Genomic DNA, 27,529 nt, shown 5'->3' with positions numbered 1-27,529 from the left:
GCACTGTTCTCTGATGATAACATTGTTTCTAACTACTTGGCACCAGGAGTCACACTGGAAATCACTGACTGCAATAAAAGGCAGGCTGAGGAAATGGGATCCCTCCTCCCTTTGATTTCAACATGACATTATGCTATAGCACATTCTGTGCATGGCTAGATCACTTCAACTATGCATGAAGCCCATAGAGCTCAAGAGAAAAATTTGATGATGCCTGACAGAAACTGGAAAGCATCCTCATCTTTAACTCTAAATAATAAACAAAAGTTTTCTGCCAATCATGCAAACAAGCAGCTACACCACTACCTTTCTGTTGCATGTTCTATTGTTTTAAAAGAGCTATGTGAAACAGTTCTCTCTCCAAAGACAGCTTTAAAGTGACTGCCAAGTCAATCAACAGATACCAAACTCAAACAGGCTCAACCAGTAGCAGAGATTTCAAGTAGGCATTAACTGAAATCAAGTATATTGATACCAACTGAATATTGATGGTGCACCAAAGATAAAATAGAAATTTCTGAATTTCTAAAAGAAGGATTGGATTCAGGTTAAATCAGAAAATGTACACATAGCTGTATGGTAGTTTAATTCTGCACATATATTCATGTACTTATAAACACAAATGCCTTTCCCTAACTCTCCAGCTGAAAGTTTTACTAAAAAGAGGCAAAGCCATTCCATAATAAGGAATGCAATGTAACATGCAAATATCTTTCAGAGAGGAAAAAAATTGATTTAATTTTGCAATCAATTTATAAAAGATTTTGGATTTTTTTTTTTCCAGAACAGATCTTGGTAGTAGAAAGAGAAAAGAAACCATGTAGGTACTAAATATCTTTAAAAGGGGGTAAATAGGTGACACAGGTAAAAGGGGATGGATGATATTCAAAACAGGCTACCTATTTCATAATTTTATCAAGGTTCAATCTCATCATAGAAAATTACCCAAAAATATACTCACACATTGAAGCCTCTAATAATCTGTGTTTTTATGTATCATTAAAAATATTGAGACAAAATTTAAGTTTCTAACATATAACAGTAAAAAAAAAATAGATACTAGGGAAAATTCATTGCTAGACCAACGACTTTTTATCAGAGAGCAATTTCTCAATTTAAGCAAATATCCTCAACAATATAAGTTACATGATTAATAATACTGCCAATTTTTCTGAATGGTCATGAAATAAATGTTACTAAATATCTTTTATATTCAATCAGATAAATAGTAGTGACATCAGAATACCTGGTAGAACTTTAAAGAATACCGATACACATTACGATTAACAACAACAACAAAAATCTTTCAAAGATATGGGGCTCTCTCATGTGAGATAATTTACATAAAGCTTGGAGAGGGAGAGAGGACAAGATGGACCACAGTGAGCAGCAGTAGGTGGCTAATACTTTCCTCCTCCAACAAAGAATGTGTGTATCTATATACTAGTCACCATTTGCTTATAATTCCTCAAATTGCTTGTGTGTGTGTGTGTGTATTTAATCTAAAGAAGTATTTGAATAACTTTGATGGCACTGAAAAATGGCATCTCTATTAATGACCTACCATACCCCAGAAGAAAGAGGAGAGTGAGAAAGTTGGCTTAAAACTCAACATTCAGAAAACTAAGATCTTGGCATCTGGTCCCATCATTTCATGGCAACTAGATGGGGAAACAATGGAAAGAGTGAGGGACTATTTTGGGGGGCTCCCAAATCACTGCAGATGGTGACTGCAGCCATGAAACTAAAAGATTCTTGCTCCTTGGAAGAAAAGCTATGACCAACCTAGACAGCCTATTAGAAAGCAGAGACGTTACTTTGCCAACAAAGGTCCATCTAGTCAAAGCTATGGTTTTTCTAATATTCATGTGTGGATTTGAGAGTTGGACTATAAAGAAAGCTGAGCACTGAAGAACTGATGCTTTTGAACTGTGATGTTGGAGAAGACTCTTGAGAGTCCCTCGAACAGCAAGGAGATCCAACCAGTCAATCCTAAAGGAAATCAGTCCTGAATATTCATTCATATTGATGCTGAAGCTGAAACTCCAATACTTTGTCCACCTAATGCAAAGAGCCAACTCACTAGAAAAGACCCTGATGCTGGGAAAGATTGAAGGCAGGAGGAGAAGGGGATGACAAAGGATGAGATGGTTGGATGGCATCACCGACTTGATGGACGTGCGTCTGAGCAAGCTCCGGGAGTTGGTGATAGATACGGAAGCCTGGCATGCTGCCGAGAGTCGGGCACAACTGAGCGACTGAACTGACATGCCAGGCTCCATGCTAAGTACTTAATATGCATTATTTAATAATATTTATTGAGTGCAATAAGCAGAATAATGGCCTCCCAATGATGTTCATATCTTAATATCCAGAACCTATGACTATATTAGCTTACCCAACAAAAGAAAATTAAGGTTGCAAATGGAATTAAGGTTTTTAATCAGCTGACCTTGAGATGGGGAGATTATCCCAAATTATTCAGATGTGCCAAATGTAATAATAAGAGTCCTTTTAAAGTGAAAAAGAGGTGCAGAAAAGTAAGAGATTTAAACAGGCTATGCTGCTCATGTGTAAAATGATTAATGGGAAGCTTCTGCATAGCACAGGGAGCTTAGCTCAGTGTTCCGTGATGACCTAGAGGGGTGGTGTGGGGGAGGAAGGGTGAGAGGAAGGCTCAAGAGGAAGAGGATATATGTATACATATAGCTCATTCACTTTGTTGTACAGCATAAAATAATAACATTGTAAAGCAATTATACTCCAATAAAAAAAAAAAAGATGCTACACTGCTGACTTTCAAAGTGGAAGAAGGAGCTATCAGCCAAGGAATGTAGATGGTCTCTAGAAACTAGAAAATGGAGGAAATGGAGACCTCAGAAATGACAATGCCCTGCTGACACTTTAATTTTTCCCTAGAAATACCCATTTCAGACCTCTGACCTCCTGGACTGCAAGAGAATAAAGTTGTATTGCAAAAGCCACTAAGTTTGCTATAATTTATTAGAGTATCAATAAGAAATAAATATATGGGATTTTCCATCATTTCATTTAACACAAAATTCTGTAAATTATTATTATTGTTGTTTTAATGATGGAGAAACTTGAGTCTTAGTTTAGGTAACTTGCTAGTGGATACCTGAACAAGATTCAAAACTATTCTGATTCCAAAGACCATTCATCAGTTACTATACCATAATTCTTCTCTTATGGGTTGCTGTTACCATAAACTCAATATCCCAACTCCTTACCATATATTTATTTCAAAAGAAAATTCCATCACTAGGGTTTTAATATGTATCAAGAAATGAAGCAGCTGGTTCAGACTGCTGCCCCAATGAAGAAGATGATATAAAACAGGACAGTGACCAAAAGCAGGAGCAAGACTAGGAGTTTTGCACATGTAGTTGTGAGCAATGAAGCAAGGAGGCATTCTGACAGCTGCTGATGACAAGCAGATGGGCTACGACAGCACATCAGGCTCCGTGAATGACACAGAGCTTTCAATAATGGTTCCTACCGGTACAGACCACTGACACCATTTTTCAGTGCTGACATACTCAAAACATTCTCATTTCGAGTGACTCATTGGGCAGAGACAGTATAACATTTGGACTGACCCGAGAGATCTCTCTACTAAAGAACACTGACGTGTACTGTATTTTCACTATTAATTATTTAAAGCATGATATTTTTCTTCCTGATTTGTATTGGTTTTCATGGAAATCTCCATTAACTAATACTTCATATTCAGTGTAAATCCACTCAGATGTCCTCACTCTAAGCTTTCAGGTTTTACTCCTTCACAATCAATTCCTTTCCATGTAAGAGACTTGGCAATAATGCAATTATGTTGTATTTCTGCAATTGGCACAATTAAATTTTGTGTCTGATTTTCAGTAAGCTATAAGAAATATAAGATTCTCTTAAAAAGATCTCTGATTCTTGGATAATGACTTTGGCTGAGAGTTTAAAGATCTGAATTTGAATTTCTTCTGGGAGTATTCCTATACATTCAAAGGAAGCCATCACTTACCACAATGCTTATAGTCATCACTACATACTGATTAGGAGCGACCAATGCACTTGACTATTAAGCATTCAACACTATCAATAGCAGAAGCAATTTTAATTAATCCTGATACCACTGCATACCATGGAACCATGGATTATTAACCTCCCATTACACATTTGCACAGAACTCAGCACTGCACTTAGGTTTCAAATCTCATCTTTGAGGTTCTATTTCCTGAGCCTATTCCTATTACCAATTTTGTATTGGTCAGGAAAGTCAGGAAGCAGAAACCATACTAGTTATTGGAATGCTGCTGCTGTGGCAGCTGCTAAGTCACTTCAGTCATGTCCGACTCTGTGCAACCCCATAGACGGCAGCCCACCAGGCTCCTCTGTCCCTGGGATTCTCCAGGCAAGAGTACTGGAGTGGGTTGCCATTTCCTTCTCCAAGTTATTGGAATAGAGATAATCTAATCTAAAACGTATTAACCATGTATTAGAAAATTAAGAACGCAAAAAGAGAATACCAAGAAATCATGGAAACAGCACAAGGACCATTCTTAGCAGTTAGGGGGACAAAGAGAAGAGGTTATAATGGCTAAAATTTAGATGCTTGAAGGAGGGACCCATGGACCTAAAACTCAGACCTGTGAGGTGAGGTTACTGCTCACCAGCTGGGCATCTCTGAGTGGTCATGAATGGGGTTGGTTCTGCAAGCATTAGAAAAACTGTGATCTGGTATCAACTGCAGCTACAGGAAGAAGCTACTACTGTTGACATGAAGAAGCTTTGCAGGGGAGATATTGACAGAAGGCAACAGACAGGGAGGACTCAGTCTCCTCACTTTCTCATCAGTCTTGCAAACTCCCTCGAGTGCTCCCTACTGGCAGATTCTAACATAGAACCAGCTAGGCTGAAAGCAGAATGGTGGTTTGCAGTGCCCCAGCTCTACCTGAGAGGCAGCTGCTAAATAACCAGCACATAGTATAATGTTCATCCATTCATTCATCGATTCACAAAACATTTTTAAGTACCTACTATATTCCTGCCATTTATAAACATTGAACGAGAGAATAAAGTCCCTGTTTTCATGGAGCCGACATTTTGGCAGGGGAGACAGATAATAAACAAATAGACAAATATTCAATATTTTAAAGTGGTAAAAGTGTTCAACAAAATAATAAATCAGGATGAGGGGATGGAGAGAAACAGGGCCAGAGGTAGTATAGATAAAGGCAGTAAAGAAAAAATATGGAGAGTAAAGCCAGACTGCAAGGGTTTGAATCCTAGCTCTCCTTCTTACCAACTCTACAATCTTAGGCGAGTTACTTAAACTCTGCATCTCCGTTGCTATGTGTGTCAAATGGAAATAATGATGACAATAAAAATATCAGTCTCATGGGAATACTGTAAAGATTGAACAAGTGGGTATCTATAAAGTGATTAGAACATAGTGAGTGTCATATTGTTAAATGGTGTTATGGTTTAATGACAAAGGCTGCAGACAGTGAGAGTGGGGTGGAAGGTTAAGGTAAAAGAAGAGATAAAAGATGTGGAAGCAGCTGTGAGAAACAAAGAAGACACTGGCTTCATCTCCAGGCCAGTGTTATAAACTATACAAAAGAGAAAACAGCCACCACTTGAGAGGTCTTCTAGGGAGGTTGTCTTCAAGAGGGAGACAAGTTTAAGTTAAAAATATAGAAACTACATTCAGAAAAAAGACTAAGGATATTGAGAGGCAGATGGTAATGGGAGCAATTTAAAGAAAGAGAACATAGAGGTGTGAAACAGGTATTTACCACTTACTACCTCAATTTTACCAAAAGTAAGAACATCATGATTAAAATGATAATAGTTCCCTGGTAGCAAGACCACCAAAACACTTAGGAACAATAATATATATATAATCCTATTACACTTTCCAGTTTACAAAATGTTTTCATATCCACTCTCTGTGAAACTGGCAGGTAACATACATTCACTATGAGAGTGAAGACATGGGCAAACCTAGCATTAGCCCAATAACTCCTAAATATTTGACAGTTGCCAGGAGAGTGACTGTGTCTGCAGAAAGCTAAACTAAGGTCTTAGAGAAAATATATTATAGACACTTAGATGTTTTCACATTATATCTGTGAAACTTTTGATGGATTCTGAGCTGATGGTATATGTAAATTTAAAAGGCTCTTAGGTGGAATACTCTAATTAAACCACAAATTACCTCGGCAGTGTCCACTGGGGAAAAAAGCACAACCTAGAATTCTAAAAGTTGAGAATTATGTTTTATTAGGAGGATTTGCTGAGGACTTAGGCCCAGGAGGGAGCCCCTCAGATAGCTCTGAGGGACTACCATGAAGAGATTAAGGGAGGAGCCATAAGCAGGCGTTTATGAAAAAAAAAAAAATAGTAGTCAAAAAGTCAAAGATTACATTAATTAAAGAAAAACAGGCATCTCAAGTTAATGAATTTAGGGCTTTTCTATATATGGGAAGACGCAAGAGTCTAGGTTCATTGAAATCATTTCTTTGATTTGCACCTCAACTATCTAGGGCCAGTAGCCTGTTTTTCTCCATTCTGAGCCCCCTCAAGGTGTATAGTTGGGAGTGGCTGCAGTGGCTGATTCTTTGATGGCCACAACATCCTTTGTCTACTGATGTGACAGGTGCCATTCTTCTAAAATTTGGCCATTCTGCACACCTGTCAATATGCTGCAACCACAGGTGGCTCAGGCCAAAAAGCCCTGTCCACTGCCTTCCTGGCATAACTTTAAGAAACTTCTGGAAAATTCTAACAGGTGCTTCATATAAATCACTTGGGATGTACAGTATCCTGAAGATAGCTTTTTAGAATAACAGAATCAGAATCCATTTCCTAGAAGGACACAGGATGTTAAAGAACTCCCAATCAGTCTCTGACTTTACAGATCTGAACTATGAAGTCCAATGAAGTAAAGTGACTTGCTCAAGGGCACAGAGATTCATAACTAGTGGCAGAGGCAGGGCTGAATTCTGGTTTCCTGAATACTGATCCAACATTCTCTTTCAGCTCTATCTGTTGCCCTCTCCTAGGATTACTGGGAGAATTACACAAGCAAAGGCAAATATTAATAATTGGAAATCAAAACCAACATAGAAAAAGAAATAGTGGTGGGGAAGACATCTTTTACAGAAGGCTTGTGACTAAGCTAATAAAAGGACAAAAGTGACTCATTAGTATGTTTAACCATTGTGTAAAATGCACACATATTATGCATATTTCTCAAGTGACATGGCTTAAAAGTATCTTATTTCCACAGCTTCTATATAAAACGTATAGTCTCTGCATTCAAACTAATTTGAAAACACCTTGAAGACAGAGACTCCATCTTCCAAGTCTTTATATTCCCTTGACCCAGCACAAAGCTTGGATACACAGAGTTATTCAATTACTGCTTCCTATGTAGCTGTAGCTGATTGTAATGCCTGTCAAAATATTCACCCCTTGACTATGCCAATTATTTAAACATTTTTTCATGGGTTAGTGAAGTAACACTTAGAGCTTTTCTAAAGCAGACTACCATTGTCTTGATTTTCCTACTCAATTTCAACTCTAAAGTGTGAGTGCTATTCTATTTAGAAAACATTTCTGTCTTATTCAGTCATTTTTTTCAGCGAAATTCACAAGTCAAAGTTATGATTTAGATTAATATAAAGTAGCACAGCTGAAGCTTTGTTTCATGAAAGACGTAAGCACACAAAGGTTATTCTTCATAAAATGCCACATAAAGCAATTTAGCTGACTTGAAAAGCAAGAAAGGGGAGGGACTATGTGGAAAGAATTATGTACAAATGGAGCACTTGTGGTTTCTATGGTAACCAACATAAATGAATACCTTTATGGAAAATGGACCAGTAAATTCAGGGAGATGTAAATGTATAAGCACAAAAACCAAAAAACCACTCCAATCGTATGGTATGTAAATAAGTCTGCAGCTTTCCCTTAAATAGAACTGCAAATTAGAAAAAATACTTTTAAGCCCTATTACTAACAGCATGTTTAGAAGCTTTTGCTTAATTTATTGTTTCGCTATTTAAATACTTGTCTACTACTCAAACATTTATCAATAATTAGAAATGATTTTTTACTTTTACTGTTCACTGGATCAATGACTGTAATCACAAAAATACAGAAAATTTTCTTGACTTACATGATCATCTAATACTTTAGTGTTTCAGAGATGACATACTTGCTTTGTTGTATTATGGAAGAGTACAGATGTTTCTAGCAATCACTAGATGCCCTATCCCCATTGAGCAGTTATGAAGTCCACCTACAATAGGTCCTTTCCTCTCTGTAGAACACTGACTCCCAGACTAAAATGACTAATTTCATCTCTCCAATATGCTTTCCAGGCAACTAATAGACTCAAGGGCTTCTCTGGTGGCTCAGTGTTAAAGAATTCACCTGCAATGCAGGAGACATGAGTTCAGTCCCTGGGTTAGCAAGATCCCCTGGAGGAGCACATGGCAACCCACTCCGGTATTCTCCCTGGGACACTCTCATGAACAGAGGGTCCTGGAAAACTACAGTCCATAGAGTCACAAAGAGTCAGACATGACTGAATCGACTAAGCACACAGAATAGAATCAAATTGTCTCCTAGTGACTTATAGTAAAGACACATTGCCTAAAGCTGAGTATCATGAAATGTTTAAAGTGACTGTACAATATGCATTAAGCAACATGTTCTATGCATGCAAAAAGCAGATTTTTGTTGTTTTCCTCTTAAACATGTAGAACACAGGGCTGAAAAGTAATGACTATCTCACTGTTGTGAGCTTTCTCAATTCAAAGACTTCACTAGGTTGTTTTTTTTTAAAAAAAAAAAAACATTTTATTGAGATATAAAGTAACCAAGCAGGATCCTACAGTGCCCTTCTGGGACAGACACCCCTATGTCCTCTGCCTGCTCTTGCTGGTAGAAAAGTTTTAGTCTCCCAGGCCTCCCTTGAGTCACAAAAGCCTGGTTCAAGAATTAATGATTGAAAGAATGTGAATATATACTAACAACAACAATAAAATAGCAATTGAGTCAGGAGAACTGGTAGCAATTTAAACAGTGAATCAGACACATGGTAGTCAGAGAATCTTTAGTTCCTTCCTGAAGGACATAGATAAGTGTCTGCTGCACATTCCTCAGTTGTTTTGCAGATACTAAAACCCCCATCAGATGCAAGAAGTTAAATGCATGATGATCATGAGCGCTTGCCCCCAGAGCAGCTAGAGTCTGAAAATTAATGATGTCAACCCTACCCTGTTACCTCATCAACCAATGAGAGGAATGTGAACAAGCTGATTAGGCACCCTGAGACTCTCTTCCTCACTTGCCTTTAAAGTCCTCTCCCTGAAACCCATTGGGAAGTTCTAGTCTTTTGAGCATTAGCTTCTCAAACTACTCCCTGCTTGGCTTCTGCAATAAACATTACACTTTTCTTCACTACAACCTGGTGTCAGTAGATTGGCTTTATTGCACACAAGTGGATTTGGTAAAATTGACATATAGCACTGTATATGTTTAAGGTGTACAGCATAATTATTTGACTTATACACATCATAAAATAATAACCACAGTAAGTTTAGTAAACATCTATCATTTCACATAGATACAAAATAAAAGAAAAAATTTTTTTCTTTGTGATGAGAACTCCCAGGATCCACTCTCTTAACAACTTTTGAGTATAACACATAGTAGTATCAATTATATCTATCACATTTTACATTACACCCCTAGTACTAATTTATCTTGTAACTAGAAGTTTGTATATTTTGATTACCTTCATCCAATCCTCCCTCAAGATTTCAATATGTTTGCTCTTGTCTTTCCAGGTAAGCATGAAGGTTATTAAAAGACTTTGTAAACATTGTTTGATTTGGAAATCGTGGCCTCTTGGTCACTATACAATCTATCAGTTTCCCCAAAGGGTTATGTTAACAGTTTTCTCCTTCTTTGTTCATCAGTATATCACTGTGCACTGGATTCAAGTGGAGACATTGGAGATGACTTCCAATACAGCTATACTTACCCACAGATTTATAATTTCTGGTGCTCTTCATTTCTCCATGTTTCTGTCTGATATCATCGTCCTTCTTCCGAAGGACTTCTTTTAAAATTTACTGTAATGCTTGTGTAATGAATTTACTTCTTTTAAAATTTACTGTAATGCTTGTGTAATGAATTCTTTCAGCCTTTGCTGCAATCTAGAAACCTCTGAAGAAAGTATCCAGAGGCAACTACAGAGTTAACCCTATTTCCCTCTCAGGAATCACTGTCCAGTGTTCCAAAATTATTCAATGTCTGAAAATGTTTGTGTTTTTGTTTTTTTAATTTATTTACATTATTTTTGGATAGGCTGGGTCTTCATTGTTGCATGGGCTTTTTTCCATTTGCAGTGAGCAGGGGCTACTCTTTGTTGTGATGCATGGGTCTCTCATTGTGGTAGCTTCTCTTGTTGCGGAGCTTCTAGGTACACAGGCTTCATTAGTTGCAGCACGGGCTCAGTAGTTGTGGCACACAAGCTTAGTTGCTCTGCAACATGTGGGATCCTCACAGACCAGGCATAGAACCTGTGTCCCTTCCACTGGCAGGCAGATTCTCAACCACGGACCACAAGGGAAGTTCCGAAAATGCTTGTTTTATGTATTTCATCTTTTTCTGTTGTTGTTTACATTGGGAGGTCAAATCTGATCCTTGTTACTCTGTCATGGCAGAAGTCTTACTCTTTGTAGACGAAAAACTTAAATTTCATTGAAATCTATATCATGGAATATGTTCTTTTCATCATTGCATTTAGTGGTTTCTATGCTTTATCAAAGATGCTATTGATGAAATAAAATTCATAATTTATGGCAAGAAGAGAAAAATTCAAACAAAATTTTTCTTTGCCTGTTTGGGCCTCCTTCTTCCACTTTAGTGTGTATTGTTCACCTGTTCAGACCTCCTTAGGAAATAATATTCCTTTTTAATCTCATCAAGGGTCACAACTTCTTAGGAGATAATTTTCCTTCTTAATCCTGTAAGGGGCTGTGATGATCCATAACCCACCATTTGTTTTGTATGCTTAGATCTGGATTGTATAAACTGTCAATAATATGTCATTTAATGTACAGTCTTTTATTTCAAAAACTTATATAACTGTGCTTTGACCTCTAACAAGTGGAATAGTTCTCAGAGCTTTCTGAGAGGCTGTTCCCAGTGTTTAATCCTCCAATTTACCTCAAAAAAATTTTTCCACTTTTTCTTAGATCAACTGATTAATACTTTCATTGACATTCTGAAAATAAGTACAACTGTATGTTAAAAAGGAAATTTTTGTTGTGTCAATGAGAGACAATAGGTAATACATCCAAAGGAAATGATAGGACATACACCTGACTTTAAAAAATTCACAGCCCTCAAGCCTCTCACTCATAATTAAGGGTATAAAAGGATTTGGAGCTGAAGAAGAGGGAGTAAAGTATTTCTTTAAAGAGGCCTGAAGCTGTGTTGCAGATTTCACTCTCTGCAAGGAAGAAATGAACTTTCATCTCAGGGAAAAATATTTTAATGAGATAACTCAGAGGATTTAATATGTGTCCCCTGCAGTTGGACTGCCTAGTGGTCTAGTGGTTTGTCTGCTCACATCTGTGCAATCTAGTGTGATTTCCTCTGACTAGCTGTCCCAGAGTCAGAGTAAGGATGTAAATCTTGAGTGGCATGTTACTTACACTTCAGAGAATGGATAATTGTTTCCCTTCAAGAACAAGGAGAAGAGCTGGCTTTGCTGTTGGTTCAGAGGGTAAAGAATCTGTCTGCAAGGCAAAAGACTTGGGTTTGATCCCTGGGTGGGGAAAATCCTCTGGAGAAGGGAATGGCTAGCCACTCTAGTATTCTTGCCTGGAGAATTCCATGGACAGAGGGGCTGGTCCATGGTATCACAGAGAATCGGACACCACTGAGTGATTAACTTTAAAACTTTTCCAATTATTTTAGGCCTCATCCAAAAAACCCCTAGAGGGTAAAACAGAACTCTCTCTCTCACACACACACACACACACAAAACAAAAAACTAAAAGTATTTGGTGTGAAAGAGAAATAAATGACCAGGTGGCAATTATATGCATTGTCCTTTTTAAGGAAATTTGTCTTTGATGAGATATCCCTAGCACCTACAAGAAATAAACTCATTTTCAAACATCCGTTGAGCCCAAAAGAGAATCAGATCAGATTGACAGTACCAATCAAAAGAGAATCCACCTACTTCCACCCACCCTGGAGGACTAGAAACAGCGTTTGTTAAATGAGGATGAAGTAGAAATGCTAATTAGTAGAAGCCTCAACTTTAAAGCAAGACTGAATATTTGACAACAATGGAGAACAGAAATTTTTGGTTGCTAAATTGTGACACTTAGTGACTGGTAAACCTTATGTGTTAATATTATCTAAGAGAGATCAGAGAAGTATTTTAGTGTGCCCAAGTTTTCACCAGGAGCAGGGGAAGAATTAACTCCATAGTTAGATTTAAAGGGCAATCTAGACAAGAGGAGTCTAAATTAAGGTGGAATGACAATTTCATCCCACAGATTGTTCTTATTCAACACAAAGATTATACAAGAACCTATGAAAAATAAACAAAACCACAAGTGAAAATGTGCACATTAGATATATGAAGTTAAATCATAATTCTGCTGTGTAGAAACATCCCAAAATGATTAAGGAAAGAATGGTGTTTATTTATAAACTTACACAAATTACACAAACATGTAGAATAACTACAGTTTTACTCAAGAGGATAGTTAAAATAAAAACAGAAGGGGAAAAAAAAGCCCATTATGAGGCTCTTTTAAAGCTCCTTTCAAGATGTTTCTCAATTTTACCACCTCTTTTCCTTTCAGTGTAAACATTTTGATTTCAGCAATATTTCATAATCTATTCAATGTATAAAATTACAATGCAATGCCTGATTAATCTGATTTTCAAAAATTTTTGTGTTCATTATAGACAAGAAAATGCACTGCAAGGAGATCAGGAATTATCACATTATGTATTACAGCCATTTATTTGTGGAAATGGAGCATGAAATAAACCATTTAGTTCATTAGCTCAAGTAGGAGAGCATTGTCCAAGCATGCTGTCCATTAATCATTGATAACCAGTGTTTAGTGTGCAGACATGCACAACCACAAGCACGGCTGAATAATGTCAAATTCTCTTCATAAAAATCATGGCATATGCAACTTTTATGTGTGCTTTACCACAGTGCCCTTGGCAGAGCCCATGGGGAAATCTTGGAATGGAGATCAATTAAATAGTACATATTTCCATGTTTCTAGAAAACAAATTTTGAATATTCAAATATCCTACCCTCAATCCCCCTTTTTTATGTTATCTCAAATGAAATTTGCCAAAACAGCTCTGTAACCAGATAAATCTGTGATTCCCTTCGTACACCAATGTCTACTCCCTGTTCTTGATGATCTTTATTGTTTGGTCACCAAGTCATGTCTAACTCTTTGTGACCCCACCGACTATAGCCTGCCAGGCTCCTCTGTCCATGGGATTTCCAGGCAAGAATACTGGAGTGGGTTGCCATTTCCTCCTTCAGGGGATCTTTCTAACCCAAGGATTGAACCCACGTCTCCTGCATTGGCGAGCAGATTCTTTACCACTGAGCCATCAGGGAAGCCTGTTGTTGATAACACCTTATAACAAATTATTGATTTCCTGTCAAGAAATATCTCCTTATAAGCACTGCTAAACACCCTCAGTAATAGTAAATGGGAGGAAATCCAAAGGAAATTTTGTATAAGATGTATTCAAATTATAATTTTCTTCAGTATTGAAACATTAAAGGAAGGCTGATTATACTTTAAAGGTGGAGCAGTAGGTGAAGGAGGTTGGAGACAAGATGGCAAAGTAGAAGGACTTGAGCTCACCTTCTTTCAGGAAAACACCAAAATCACAACTAATGGCTGAATAACCATAGACAAAAAGAACTGGAACCTACCAAAAAAAGATATTCTACATCTAAAACAAAGAAGCCACAACGAGAAGGTAGGACAGGTGCATTCAGAACATAATTAAATCCCTTACCCACCAAGTGGGTGATCCATATATTGGAAAATAATTATATATCAGAGGTTCTCCCACAGAAAGGAGAGTTCTGAGCCCCACTTCAGGCTCCACAGCCTGAGAGCCTGGCATCAAGAGGAGGAGCCCCAGAGTATTTGGCTTTAAAGACCAGTAGGGCTTGATCACAGGTACTACACAAGACTAGGGGAAAGAGAAACTCTACACCTGAAGGGCACATACAAGGTCTTATGTGCACTGGAACCCAGGGAAAAACACAGTGACTTCATGGGATCCTGGGCCAGACCTACCTTCTGGTCTTGGAGGATCTCCTAGGGAAACAGGGAAGTGGCTGTGGCTCACTGTGGGGACAAGGACACTAGTGGAGAGGTACTGGGGAGAGGTACTGGGGAAGTACTGGGAGCTCATTGACATGAGCTCTCCGGGAGGCTGCCATTGTGACACCAAGACCTGGCCCCACCCAACAGCCTATAAGCTCCAGTTCTGGGACACCTCAGGTCAAACAGCCAAGAGGGTGAGAACACAACCCCATTCATCAATAGACAGGATGCCTAAACTCTTCCTGAGCTCCCAGCCACCTCCAAACAAACCCTTTGACATGTCTCTGCCCACCAGAGAGACAAGATCCATTTCTACTCACTAGTCGGCAGGCACCAGTCCCTCCTACCAGGAAGGAGCCTGCAGAAGCATCTTAGGGCAGCCTTATTCACCAGGTGGCAGACACTCAAAGCAAAAGGAACTACAATCCTTCAGCCTGTGCAACAGAGACTGCAAACACAAAGTTAGACAAAAGAAGATTCTTTACCATCTGAGCCACCTTATCTAGCAATAATTACTTTAAGTGTAAATAGATTAAATTCACAAATCAAAAGGAATAGAGTGGCTGTTGAACAGATTAAAAACAAAACATGAGCCAACTATATGGCACATACAAGAGACTCATTTAGCTGGATGAACACCTATTATCCCAAAGTGAAGGATGAAAAAGATATTCTACAGCAATGAAACCAAAAGAAAGTGAGGGTAGCTACACTTATGTCAAAGATTTTAAGTCAAAAAATATAGCAAAAAAAAGTCATTATATAATGATAAAGGGGTCAATTCATCAAGAGGTTATAACTATTATAAATATAAACTATATAACAATTATAAATATAAACTTTATAATTTCATTATAAATAAACTCAGCATCAGAGCATCTACATATATTCAGCAAAAACTAACAAATCTGAAGAGAGAAATGGAAACCACACAATAATACTAGGGGACTTTAATAATACCCCACTTTCAAAAAACAGTGGACCTGAACTAACTTGAGACCAGATGAACCTAACTGACACATATATATAAATTCCTGGAGGAGAGCACAGCAACCTACTACAGTGTTCTTTCCTGGAGAATCCCCATGGACAGAGGAGCCTAGCGGGCTACAGTCCATGGGGTTGCAAAGAGTTGGACATGACTGAGTGACTGAGCACAGCATGCACATATATAAATTAAATAACCTATTAGAAACAAATTCCTAGAAACATACAACATGCCAAGACTTAATCGTAAAGGAATATAAAATCTGAACAATCCTAAAACAAATAATAATATTGCATAAGGAGTCAGAAACCACTGAACAAAAAAATTCCAGGACCAGACAATTTCACTGATTAATTCCACCAAACATTTAAAGAATTATTATCAGTCCTTCTCAAACTCTCAACAAATGAAGAAGAGGCAACATACCCTAACTCATTTGACAAAGTCAACATTACCTTGACACCAAAGCTAGAGAAGGGTATTACCAAAAAACTACAGGTAAATAAACCTGATGAATATAGATACAAAATTTCTCAACAAAATATTACTAGCAAACTGAATTCAACAATACATTAAAAAGATAATACACCATGGTAAAGGAGGATCTACCCCTGAGTTTTGAGGATGATTCAACATAGAAAATGACTAGATGTAGTACACCACATTAATTGAATGAAATATTAAAATAATATAATCACCACAATAGATGAAGGAAAAATTGACAGAATCAAACTTGCTTCCATAATAAAAGCTCTGAAAAATTTTGGTATAGAAAGAATATGTTGTTGTTGTTCAGTCCCTAAGTCATGTCTGACTCTGTAACCCCATGGACTGCAGCACACCAGGCTTCCCTGTCTTCATAATCTCCCAAAGTTTGCTTAAACTCTTGTCCTTTGAGTCAGTGATGCCATCCAACCACCTTACCCTCTGTTGCCCCTTCTCCTCCTGCCCTTAACCCTTCCCAGCATCAGGATCTTTTCCAATAAGTCTGCTCGTCACATCAGGTGGCCAAAGTATTGGAGCTTCAGCTTCAGCATCAGTTCTTGCAATGATTATTCAGGGTTGATTTCTTTTAGGATTGACTGGTTTGATCTCCTTGCATTCCAAGGGACTCTCAAGAGTCTTCTCCAGCACCAAAACATGAAAGCATCAATTCTTCGGTGCTCAGCCTCCTTCACTGTCCAACTCTCACATCCATACATGACTACTGGAAAGACCATACCCTTGACTAGATGAACCTTTGTCCGCAAAGTGACATCTCTACTTTTTAATATGCTGTCTAGGTTTGTCATAGCTTTTCTTCAAAGTAGCAAGTGCTTTTAATTTCATGGCTGCAGTCACAATCTGCAGTGATTTTGGTGCCCGAGAAAATAAAATCTGTCACTGTTTCCCCATTTTCCCCTTCTATTTGCCATGAAGTGATGGGATCGTATGTCATGACCTTAGTTTTTTGAATGCTGAGTTTTAAGCCAGCTTTTTCACTCTCCTCTTTCACCTTCATCAAGAGGCTCTTTAGTGCCTCTTAGCTTTCTGCCATTAGAGTGGCATCATCTGCATATCTGATGTTATTGATATTTCTTCCTGCAAGCTTGATTCTGACTCTTGATTCACCCCGCCTGGCATTTTGTATGATGTACTCTGCATAGAAGTTAAATAAGCAGGGCAACAACATACAGCCTTGACATACTCCTTTCCCGATTTGGAACCAGTCTGTTGTTCCATGCTCGGTTCTCACTGTTGCTCTTTGACCTGCATGCATACAGGTTTCACAGGAAGCAGATAAGGTGGTCTGGTATTCCCATCTCTTGAAGAATTTTCCACAGTTGGTTGTGATCCACACAGTCAAAGGCTTTAGTGTAGTCAATGAAGCAGAAGTAGATGTTTTTCTGGCATTCTCTTGCTTTTTCTATGACCCAATAGATGTTGGCAACTTGATCTCTGGTTCCTCTGCCTCTTCTAAATCCAGCTTGTGCATCTGGAAGTTCTTGGTTCATGTACTGCTGAAGGCTAGCTTGAAGGATGTTTAGAATTACCCTGCTAGCACGTGAAATGAGCACAATTGTGTGGTAGTTTGAACATTCTTTGCCATTGCTTTTCTTTAGGACTGGAATGAAAACTGACCGTTTCCAGTCCTGTGGCCACTGCTGAGTTTTCCAAATTTGCTGGCATATTGAGTACAGCACTTTAACAGCATAGTTCAACATAATAAAGATCATATATGTTGAGTTTACAGCTAACATTATACTCAACTTGAACAGTTTGAAAAATTTTTCTTTACAATCAAGTACAATACATAGGTGTCCACTCTTCCCACTTATTTTCAATATAGAACTAGAAGTTTTAGCCAGAACCATAAAAATAGAAAAAGAAATAAAAATCACTTAAATTAAAAAGGAAGTAAAATTGTCTCTGTTTGCAGATATGATATTATACACAGAAAAACCTTAAAACTCTATGAAAAGCTTCTTAGGACTAATAAACAAATTCAATAAAATTGTGGGACAAAAAAAATTAACATATAAAACTTAGTTGCATTTCTATATACTAACAATGAACTATCAGAAAGACAAATTAAGAAAATCTCTTTTGCAGTAGCATCAAAAACAATAATATAATTAGGAATAAATTTAACTGAAAACTATTATATATTGATGAAAGAAATTAAAGAAGACACAAATAAATGGGAAGATATTCTGTGTTCATGGATTGGTAGAATTAATACTGTTAAAATGTCCATACTATCCAAATCCATATACAGATTCAAAGCAATCTCTATCAAAATTCCAATGACATTTTTCATAGAAATAGAAGAAAACATAAAGATTCATGTGAAGACACAAAAGATCCTATATTGACAAAGAAATATTGATAAAAAAAAGAACTAAGAGGTCATATCATAATTCCTGATTTTAAACAACATTGCAAAGCTATCATAATTAAAATACTATGGTACAGGAATGAAAACAGACACATAGACCAATGGAACAGAAGTGATATTTCAGAAACAAACCCATGTTCCCTTGGCTATTAATATTTGATAAGGGAATCAAAACACTCAATAGGAAAGCTTAGATCTTCAATAAATGGCATTGGGAAAACTGGATATTCACATGCAAAAGAATAGAATTGGACCATTACACCACTCACAAAAATTATCTTGAAGTGAATTAAAGGTTTAAATGTAAGATATATATAAAAGTACTAGAAGTGATCATAAGGGAAAAGCTTCTTAACATTTGACTTCACAACAATTTTTTGGATATGGCACCAAAGCCAAGCAACAGAACCAAAAATAAGCAGGTGGGATACATCAAACTAAAAAGCTTCTGCACAGAAAAAAAATACAATTAAAAAAATTAAATGGCAAACTACAGAAAATATTAGAATAAAATATTCGACCATATACCTGATAAGAGACTAGAATCCAAAATATGTAAAGAATTCATAACACTAAATAACAACAACAAAAAAAATCTGATTTTAAAAAGGTAATCCATCATACCCTTTGGTTTTCAGCACCCCAGATCCAAAGTTTCTATTTTCAGCTCCCAGGAAATTGAGCTGTACCTGTCCTTTAACATGCTATTTAAATAGATTCAAATAGATCTAGCCTACACTGCATTTATTCTATCTAAATGTGTTAAAAAAAAACAAACAAAAAAAAACCATATTCCAGGCTCTGCTGGCTGTGGAATGTAGACATTTATCTAAATTTTCCATCATACTTTTTTCTGGTCTAGTGGTCCTCTAACCCCAGTTCAATCCCATATTCAGTTACTATTATTTCACCTCAGTTTCATCTTACAACTGAGACAGGTTTAGACGTGTTTCTGGGTTGACATCAGCATTCTCCTTCAGGGCTTGGTATTCTCCCTCAGCAGATGAGGGTCTAGCTCACAACTCAGTTTTCAAATATAGCTCCCAAATACCAGGTGGTCAAAGGTCCTGCCTTTCACAACACCATAGCATCAGGGGAGCCAGAATAGACAAAAAGCCTTAAAGCATATTTATCCTAGTAAATTCATAAGGACACCTGAATGGCATTTGCTCTGGATTTTGATATGAAAAAAGTTCTCCAATTTATATACATTCAGGAAATGGCAGGGAGATATAATCATTGTTAATTTTAATAATAAAGTTAGTATTTAACCAATCAGCCTTTACTGGGTACTAGGGACTGATTTAATGTAGTGACTTAATGTTTCTTAATTCAAGCCTCACAAATGACAAAGTTTCCCTACTTGACTGAGTTTTGTCAGAGTTCTCTGAGCCTTCTATTCAACTCTGCCTTACATTGGCCCCTTCCTTGTCATAAAGAATCCTACCAAATCAGTTTAGTAAGAATCCCCCCTACCTGGATATCTGACCATGTATTTTATCCCTCAATTTGATGTTTAAATCCTCAGCTTGCCTTTAGCTAGAATTCTGTAAGACCAGTTTAGCAAGAATCCTTCTTCCCCTGATGTCTCCTGTTAGTAATTCTCCATCCACTGACCTTCTCACTCTGTTTTTGGCTACAAAATCCCCAGCTGCCTTTGCTGTATTGAGGCTTGAATCCAATCTTTCTCTCCTATTATGACAAGCATGATCATATTGTAGTAATCTTGAATAAAATATTCCTCAGCATTTTAACAAGTGTCAGAATAATTTTTCTTTAATACAACTATGTAGTGTGGATGTTTGTATCCCCATTTTACTGAGAGAAATCTGAGACTCAGAGAATACAAATAAAAAGTTCAAGTACGAACAGTAAGTGCTAGGATTTGAAGAAAGGCATTAGAACTTCAGAGGCTGAGTTCAGCCACTGTCCTTTACAGGAAAACTCTGTTCAGCTTCAAATTATGCTTCAACCACAGAAAGAGTTCAACTGGGGTGATGTTAGACTAGGCTTTTACAGCTTATAAAGATGTAGGTTAGCAACAGAGAAACAGACTAAGTTAATCTTTCTCAGACAACATCTTTTAAAGAGAATGATGCTACACAAACTTCAATGGAAATAGAATTTAGGGTCATGAAAACTTAGCAAGTGAGAATAAAGTGAAAGAAATGTTTTAAGAAAACCCTGAGATATTAAAACCTTCAAGTTCACTGGCTTTTTGTTGACAAAAGGTAGCTCTACTGCTGAGAATTTTAACGAAGGAAAATTTATTCACTTTTACACAGAGGTCAGTGAGACCCACATTAGGGACCATTTTTGTTACATATCATAAGTCCTTTTATTAGATGTAATATAGTTCTTTACCTCTCTGTGCTAGGCAACCTGGCAGGTTAAAACAATTTCATGTTTTTGAAGGTCATACTTCAGGTTGGAGCAATAGATTTAAGAGTTCAGCTACCCACAAGAAGAACAAGAAAAATGTTATCCCTACTCAAGTGGCCAACCACTATCAAAACTGGAAGCAGCATCAGTAGGCTAAGAACCCAATTGCTGAAGGATCAGCTGTGAAGAAGGGCCACCTGATGGGGAGGTCTGATGCAGAGAGAAGAAAAGGAGGAGGGTAGCAGAGGAAACAAAGAAAACCAATGCTTTGATCCACTACTGCCATGGCACACAAGCTAAATTTAAGGTTCTGAGGACTCCCCAGGATCTTGGCTGAGCTCAGAATTTTTCTCAAGTCATGGGAGTACTGTTCTGAACCTGCAGAGTAGCCTGCCTCCACATCCCAGACCACCAGAGGGCATATGAAAGCCCACATGCGGGCAGGGCTGGAGGAAGACCATTATTTCTCCCCTTCCTCCTTTTGGCAAGAGAGTCCCCACGTTTCAGCTGGGAACATGATCTGTCATTTAAAAGATACACTTCCCAGTATCCCTTGCAGATAGTTGTGTTACAAATTTCTTGCCAATGAATGTGAACAGAAGGGACATGTGCAACTTCCAGGATCTGTTCTTAAGTGAGGTGGGAGTGCTCTGCTTCTTGTATTTCTTCTTTGCCTCTTCTCCCAGGGTTGGAACATGGGCATGGTGCAGACAAGCCAGCTTCAACCATGTGGGAAGGAACCCTGTTTTAGAACAGGGGCTCTCAAAGTATGGTTCCAAGACCAGGAGCATCAGCGTGCATGTGTGTGTGCTAAGTCATTTCTGTAGTGTCCAACTCTTTGCGACCCTATGGTCTATAGGCCACCAGGCTTCACTGTCCATGGGATTCTCCAGGCAAGAATACTGGAGTGGGTTGCCATGTCCTCCTCCAGAGGTTCTTCCTGACCCAGGGATCGAACCCAAGTCTCTTAAGTGTCTTGCATTGGCAGGGGGTTCTTTACCACTAGTGCCGTCTGGGAAGCCTGAGCATCTCCAGGGAAATTGTTGGACAGGCAAATTCTCAGATACCCCAGACCTGAATCAGAAACTAGCGATGCAGCCCAGCATATCCTGCACATAATTCTGATGTACAAACAAAATGTGTATAGACAACCTCTGATCTAAGGAATAAAAGCAATGAGAAAAAAGGAACTAAGGCCTGTGAATGACTTCAGGGAACAGGATCCATACCTATCCTGGACTGGCCACATATTTCTGGACTGTTACATTAGAGGCCATATTTTAAGGTCTCTCTCTTCCAGCAATGTATTCTATATGCTAATTAATACAGAGTCTATTTCAAGGTTTTTGGCCCAACTCCAGCTGAGAAATCAAAGAGACTCTGGGAGTTTGAGCAATTCAGCTTCTATTTAGTCCTAGAAAAGACCCCTTGTCCATTCTAATTATTACCCCAACTTCCTAAGATGGCTATGGGGAAATCTTCATCATCTTAATAATCCTGTGCATTGTTTCCAACACAAGCTCAGATTTACTGCTTCTTATTTCCAAAATGAATAAGATTAGAACACTGGTACCCTTGATAATCAATTCTAGGACAGTCTCAGCCATCATGTCCAGGATAAATTTTCTCAGACAGAGAGGGTCAAAACATTTCTTGACTGCTCTCTTAATGCCTACAGATCCCTAGATGTAAAATCCTTGGCCTCTATCAGGATAGGCACAGCCTCAGTCAAGTTATATCACCCATTCCTCAGACGGAAAAGACCCTCACTCATCTTTCTTTGATGCAGTAGTGATGGTTTAGTTCCAAATTTCTCAGGTAAATTGAACACAACCTGAAGGGCAATCTCTGTCCCACCTGTCAGCAATATGGACAGTACACTTGGATCTGTGCTATCTTTACTCTTCCATTCAACAAAGATATCTAGATATCTACTATAAAACAAGTACTATGCTAAGGACAGGAAACTGAAGAATAATGTCATCTTTCTCTCAAAAAGCTCACAGCATGCTGAAGAAGACATCAAATGAAGCATCAAACAAGTGAAAACCAGAAAGCATATATGATTATAATACAATGACATAACGGCTGGCGTATTTGTCTGCAAGTGTACTTTGGGAATAAAACATAAGGGCAAAAAGTCAAACCAGAAGATTAAGGCAGGTTTCCCAGAGATGATGACATCTGGGTTGAGTCTACAAAAAAAAAAAAAGATCAGGAGGGAAGCGAGGAGATAAAGTTATTTCAGGGACAAAGAAAACTTGTATAAAAGTCACAAAACAGAACAAGTTCAGGAGAGTACAAGTGATTGGAATGGCTGACAAATTATTCATGTGTGAATAAGAAAGGACATAGGACAGGACAGGTAAGCAGGCGAAGACATTAAAGGTTATTTTAGACCATGCCATAACAGTTTAACCTTAAGCTGAATATCATGGAGAACATTTAGGATTTTAGGTAGAAGGCTGACATCATCATGCTTGAAGTAGAAATTAAAATAGAATGGCAACAATAGGATTCAGTATGGAGGCTATTGTGTTAATGGAGATAAGAAACAAGGCAGGCCTGAAGCAAACAGGGCAATGGAAATGGGGAAGAGAGGTCAGATTTAAGAGACAGTGTAAGGAGAGGGTGAGAAGAATGGAGAGAGTAGCATGGAAGCATATATACACTACCATATATAAAATAGATAGCCAATGGAAATTTGCTGTATGACTCAGGGAACTCAAACCAGGGCTCTGTAACAACCTAGAGGGGTGGAAAAGGGTGGGAGGTGAAAGGGAGGTTTAAGAGGAAAGGAATATATGTATACCTATGGCTGATTCATATTGATGTATGACAGAAACCAAGCCAATATTGTAAAGCAATTATCCTTCAATTAAAAATAAAAAAAATACATTTGAATCGGTTCTACTGAGATGGATGAAACTGGAGCCCATTATACAGAGTGAAGTAAGCCAGAAAGAAAAACAACAATACAGTATACTAATGCATATATATGGAATTTGAAAGATGGTAACGATAACCCTATATGCGAGACAGAATAAGAGACACAGATGCATGGAACAATTATATGGACTCTGAGGGAGAAGGTGAGGGTGGGACGTTCTGGGAGAATGGCATTGAGACATGTGTATTGTCATATGTGAAACAGAGCACCATTCCATGTTCGATGCATGTGACAAGGGCTCAGGGCCGGGGCAATGGGATGATCCAGAAGGATGGGATGGGGAGGGAGGTGGGTGGGGGGTCCGGGAAGGGGAACACATGTAAACCCATGGCTGATTCATGTCAATGTATGGCAAAAACTATTACAATATTGTAAAGTAATTAGCCCCCAACTAAAATAAATAAATTTATAAAAAAAAATAAATAAATAAATAAATAAATAAATAAAAATTTTTAAAAATAGTATCCAGGTGGATTCCTTAAAATTTAGTGAACACAGCTTAAGAGATAACTGACAGCAAAGATGTCCAGGCATACGTAGCAGGCTAGATGGTGGTCCCTTCAGTGAGACAGAGACCATAGGAAGCCAGCAGATTTAGGGAACTGAGCAGAAATCTTGGTTAGTTGCCACACTATGGCTGATACACCTGACAAAGTGATAGAGCCTCATTTTTTTCTTCTTTGCAACAAGTACTGGTACCCTCAAAATGCAGAAAGAGGACCTGATGTATCCCTCCCACAGGACAGAGGACCAGAGGCTTAAAAACACAGGGCTATGCATTCCTGGTAGGAACAGAGACACCAGGCATGAGGTCACCTGTGCAGTCACTCTTCTAATATGAGACTCTACTTCTGCATTTGAAAACATATCCCTATGTGAGGACCCCAAATCCAGGGTAGCAAAATGAATAGAACCCGAGAGGGGTACACAGGCAAGGCATACAACAGAATTCTGATACAAAGAAGAAGCATGAAAATTTCATGCCATGGACTCTCCAACAAGGAAAGAGCAGTGGACGTTGAGGGCCAGCATGTGAGATGAGAAAACAGCCTCTTAGTATTTTCTTCCATTTGCTGTCAAATAGAATGCTCACCTCCAGACAATTTACTGTGGCCAATAAACTTCAGTACTTTCCCCAATTTCTACAAAGATTCTGTTTCAAATGTAATCACTGCCATTTGGATTTAAAATAAGGCCACACTTCTAGTAGGAATCACCTGTGAGTGATGTTCACAGCATGGAGATAGAAAAGCTTGAGTGCACTGCACAGTAGGACCTATTGGGTCAGTGCCTGGTCCATAATGTCCAGAGCCCAGCAAGGGATTTTTATTATCTGTTTGGAGGTACACTTGAAAGTAGGAAACACCCTTTCTGTGTCTGAAGGAGACAGCAGCAAAAGATGCTAGGTGAGGTGCAGCACTTGACAACATGGACATCTAGTGAAAAGCTGCTGACCCAGCAAAACATAAGCACAGTGGCCAGCTTAGTGGGTACAGGTAATCTGCACCAAGTTGCCCCTGCACATGCCCCTCTACAGTGTCTGGGTTCATTAGAACCCGAAAATTATCCCACAAGGAGCAATTCAGTTCAGTTCAGTTCAGTCGCTTAGTTGTGTCCGACTCTTTGTGACCCCATGAACCGCAGCATGCCAGGCCTCCCTGTCCATCACCAAGTGCCAGAGTCCACCCAAACCCATGTCCACTGAGTCGGTGATGCCATCCAACCATCTCATCCTCTGTCGTCCCCACTCTTCCTGCCTTCAATCTTTCCCAATATCAGGGTCTTTTCAAATGAGTAAGCTCTTCGCATGAGGTGGCCAAAGTATTGGAGTTTCAGCTTCAACATCAGTCCTTCCAATGAACACCCAGGGCTGATCTCCTTTAGGATGGACTGGTTGGATTTCCTTGCAGTCCAAGGGACTCTCAAGAGTCTTTTCCAACACCACGGTTCAAAAGCATCAATTCTTCAGCACTCAGCTTTCTTTATAGTACAACTCTCACATCCATCCATGACCACTGGAAAAAAGTATGTTAATTAATAGTACCAACTCTGGAGTCACATGGCCTGAGTTCAAATTCCATTTCTGCCATTCAACTTGGGCCAATTCCATAATCTCTTTGTGCCTCAGTTTCCTAATCTTAAAACTGAGGCTATAATAGCTCACATGCTGGTGTTAACTCCGTTAAAGAAGTTAAAATGTATAAAATAAGAAATACATCAAGTAACAGGCTGAAAGCTATTTAAGTGTTAATGCTACTATGTACCATCTAGAAAAGGAGCTGGGTACCTAGAAAAGTGAAAGTGAATCAGTTGTGTCTGACTCTTTGCGACCTCATGAACTATACAGCCCCATGGGATTCTCCAGGCCAGAATACTGGAGTGTTTAGCCTTCCCCTTCTCCAGGGGATCTTCCCAACCCAGGGATCGAACCCAGACCTCCCTCATTGCAGGCGGTTTCTTTTACCAGCAGAGCCACAAGGGAAGCCGTAGAGAGCCCTGTTTAAAAATTGGCAGCAACACTGCCACCTAGTGTCCATCCTGTAGGCTTGCCACTGTCAACGTGACATTAGCAAGGTCGAGCAGCAGCAACACTGCTCTCCTCAGATGTGGAGCTCAGTATTCCAGTACATCAAATAGTTTCCCTACAAAAAAGGTTAGTTGGGAAGGTCATATATACACTGATATATTTAAAATGGATAACTAACAAAAACCTATTGTTTAGCACATGGAACTCTGCTCAATGTTATGTGGCCGCCTGGATGGGAGGGATTCTGGGGGGAGAATGGATACATGTATATGGATGGCTGAGTCCCTTCATGGTTCATCTGAAACTATCACAACATTGTTAATTGGCTATACCCCAATACAAAATATTTTTGGTGCTAAAAAAATCAAAATTAAATTAAAAAAAAAAAAATTAGTTGGAGACTCTTACTCTCCATATTCCGGCCAAAAACAATCACTCCTGTAACTCCCATGCTTGCCAGGAGCCTGCATCTTCTTTTGGCCTATTTAAAATCCTTAACTCTAAAACCTAAAATTTTTAGTTACTCCAGGTCTTGAAGGACATAAAGCATCCCATCAAAAAGTGTGGGGTGTGGGAACACCCAAAACTCAGATATGGAAACATAAAGGGCTTCTCTACTGCCTGCTGAATTTGAAGCCATTACAGGCCTCTGTCATAATAAATGGTTCCCAGGACTTCCCTGCCATTTAGGGAAGAAATTCCACATTCATGGTCACTGACACACTCAAAAGCCGTTCATATCTTGGACCTCTCTGATAACTGCTTCTGTCTGTACGTGTGACTCCGAGTTTGCTGCCTCTGCCAGCTCCATTCCCAGGTGACTATGGCATGGACTTATTTGTTTCCTACTTTAAAAAGTTTCACTTTTTTCCTACCAGTAAAAGTAGATCTTTCCTAATGTCAAATACATCCCTCACATTATGGAACACTACCATGGTCCTACATCACAAACTCCTCCTCACTAAGTTTACCATGTTTGATTTAAAGAGACACATTCTTCCAGCCAAACTAAGGTTTCCAATCAAGGTGTTCTGAGGTTCTCATCTCACTCACCTCCCTCAGCAACAGTAGTCTAAGGAACTTTAAGAAGCATGTCTTCAGTAGGACAAAGGACTACAAAGTAAAAGCAAAACCAAGGGTCACTGAGGAATTCTCAATATAAACAAGCAGAAATATGGTTATTGAACAAATGTCTCCACTCCATTCAATCCACCAAAAGAACAATTAATTCCTTGCCCCCAATACAAAAAATCTATAAAATCTAAAGACCTATAAAAAGCAAACTCTTCCACACACCCCTTTGTTCCATTGATTTTTCCTACCAAACCTGACTAGACACACTATAATGTGCCTGTCTTCCTGACTA

General features: G+C 38.5%; 1 protein-coding gene across 9 annotated transcripts in view; it reads right to left on the bottom strand.

The window, feature by feature from the left end:
- The window catches only part of LOC145529023 (uncharacterized), a 1,122,255-nt gene that overhangs the window by 800,844 nt on the left and 293,882 nt on the right, over positions 1-27,529 (bottom strand). The window contains exon 1 of one of the 9 annotated variants that reach the window (XM_081548498.1): positions 14,409-14,527. The exons of the other annotated variants lie outside the window; for them this stretch is intronic. The gene's annotated coding sequence lies outside the window, so the exon portion shown is untranslated. Of the gene's footprint in view, positions 1-14,408; positions 14,528-27,529 lie in introns of those variants that run through there. 9 annotated transcript variants of the gene reach the window in all.

This window comes from Giraffa tippelskirchi, chromosome 12 (assembly GCF_054371585.1).
Source record: "Giraffa tippelskirchi isolate mGirTip1 chromosome 12, T2T-mGirTip1v1.2.pri, whole genome shotgun sequence".
NCBI lineage: Eukaryota > Metazoa > Chordata > Mammalia > Artiodactyla > Giraffidae > Giraffa > Giraffa tippelskirchi.
Note: the sequence above shows the minus strand (reverse complement) of the source record. Positions and strands in the feature narration are given on the sequence as shown.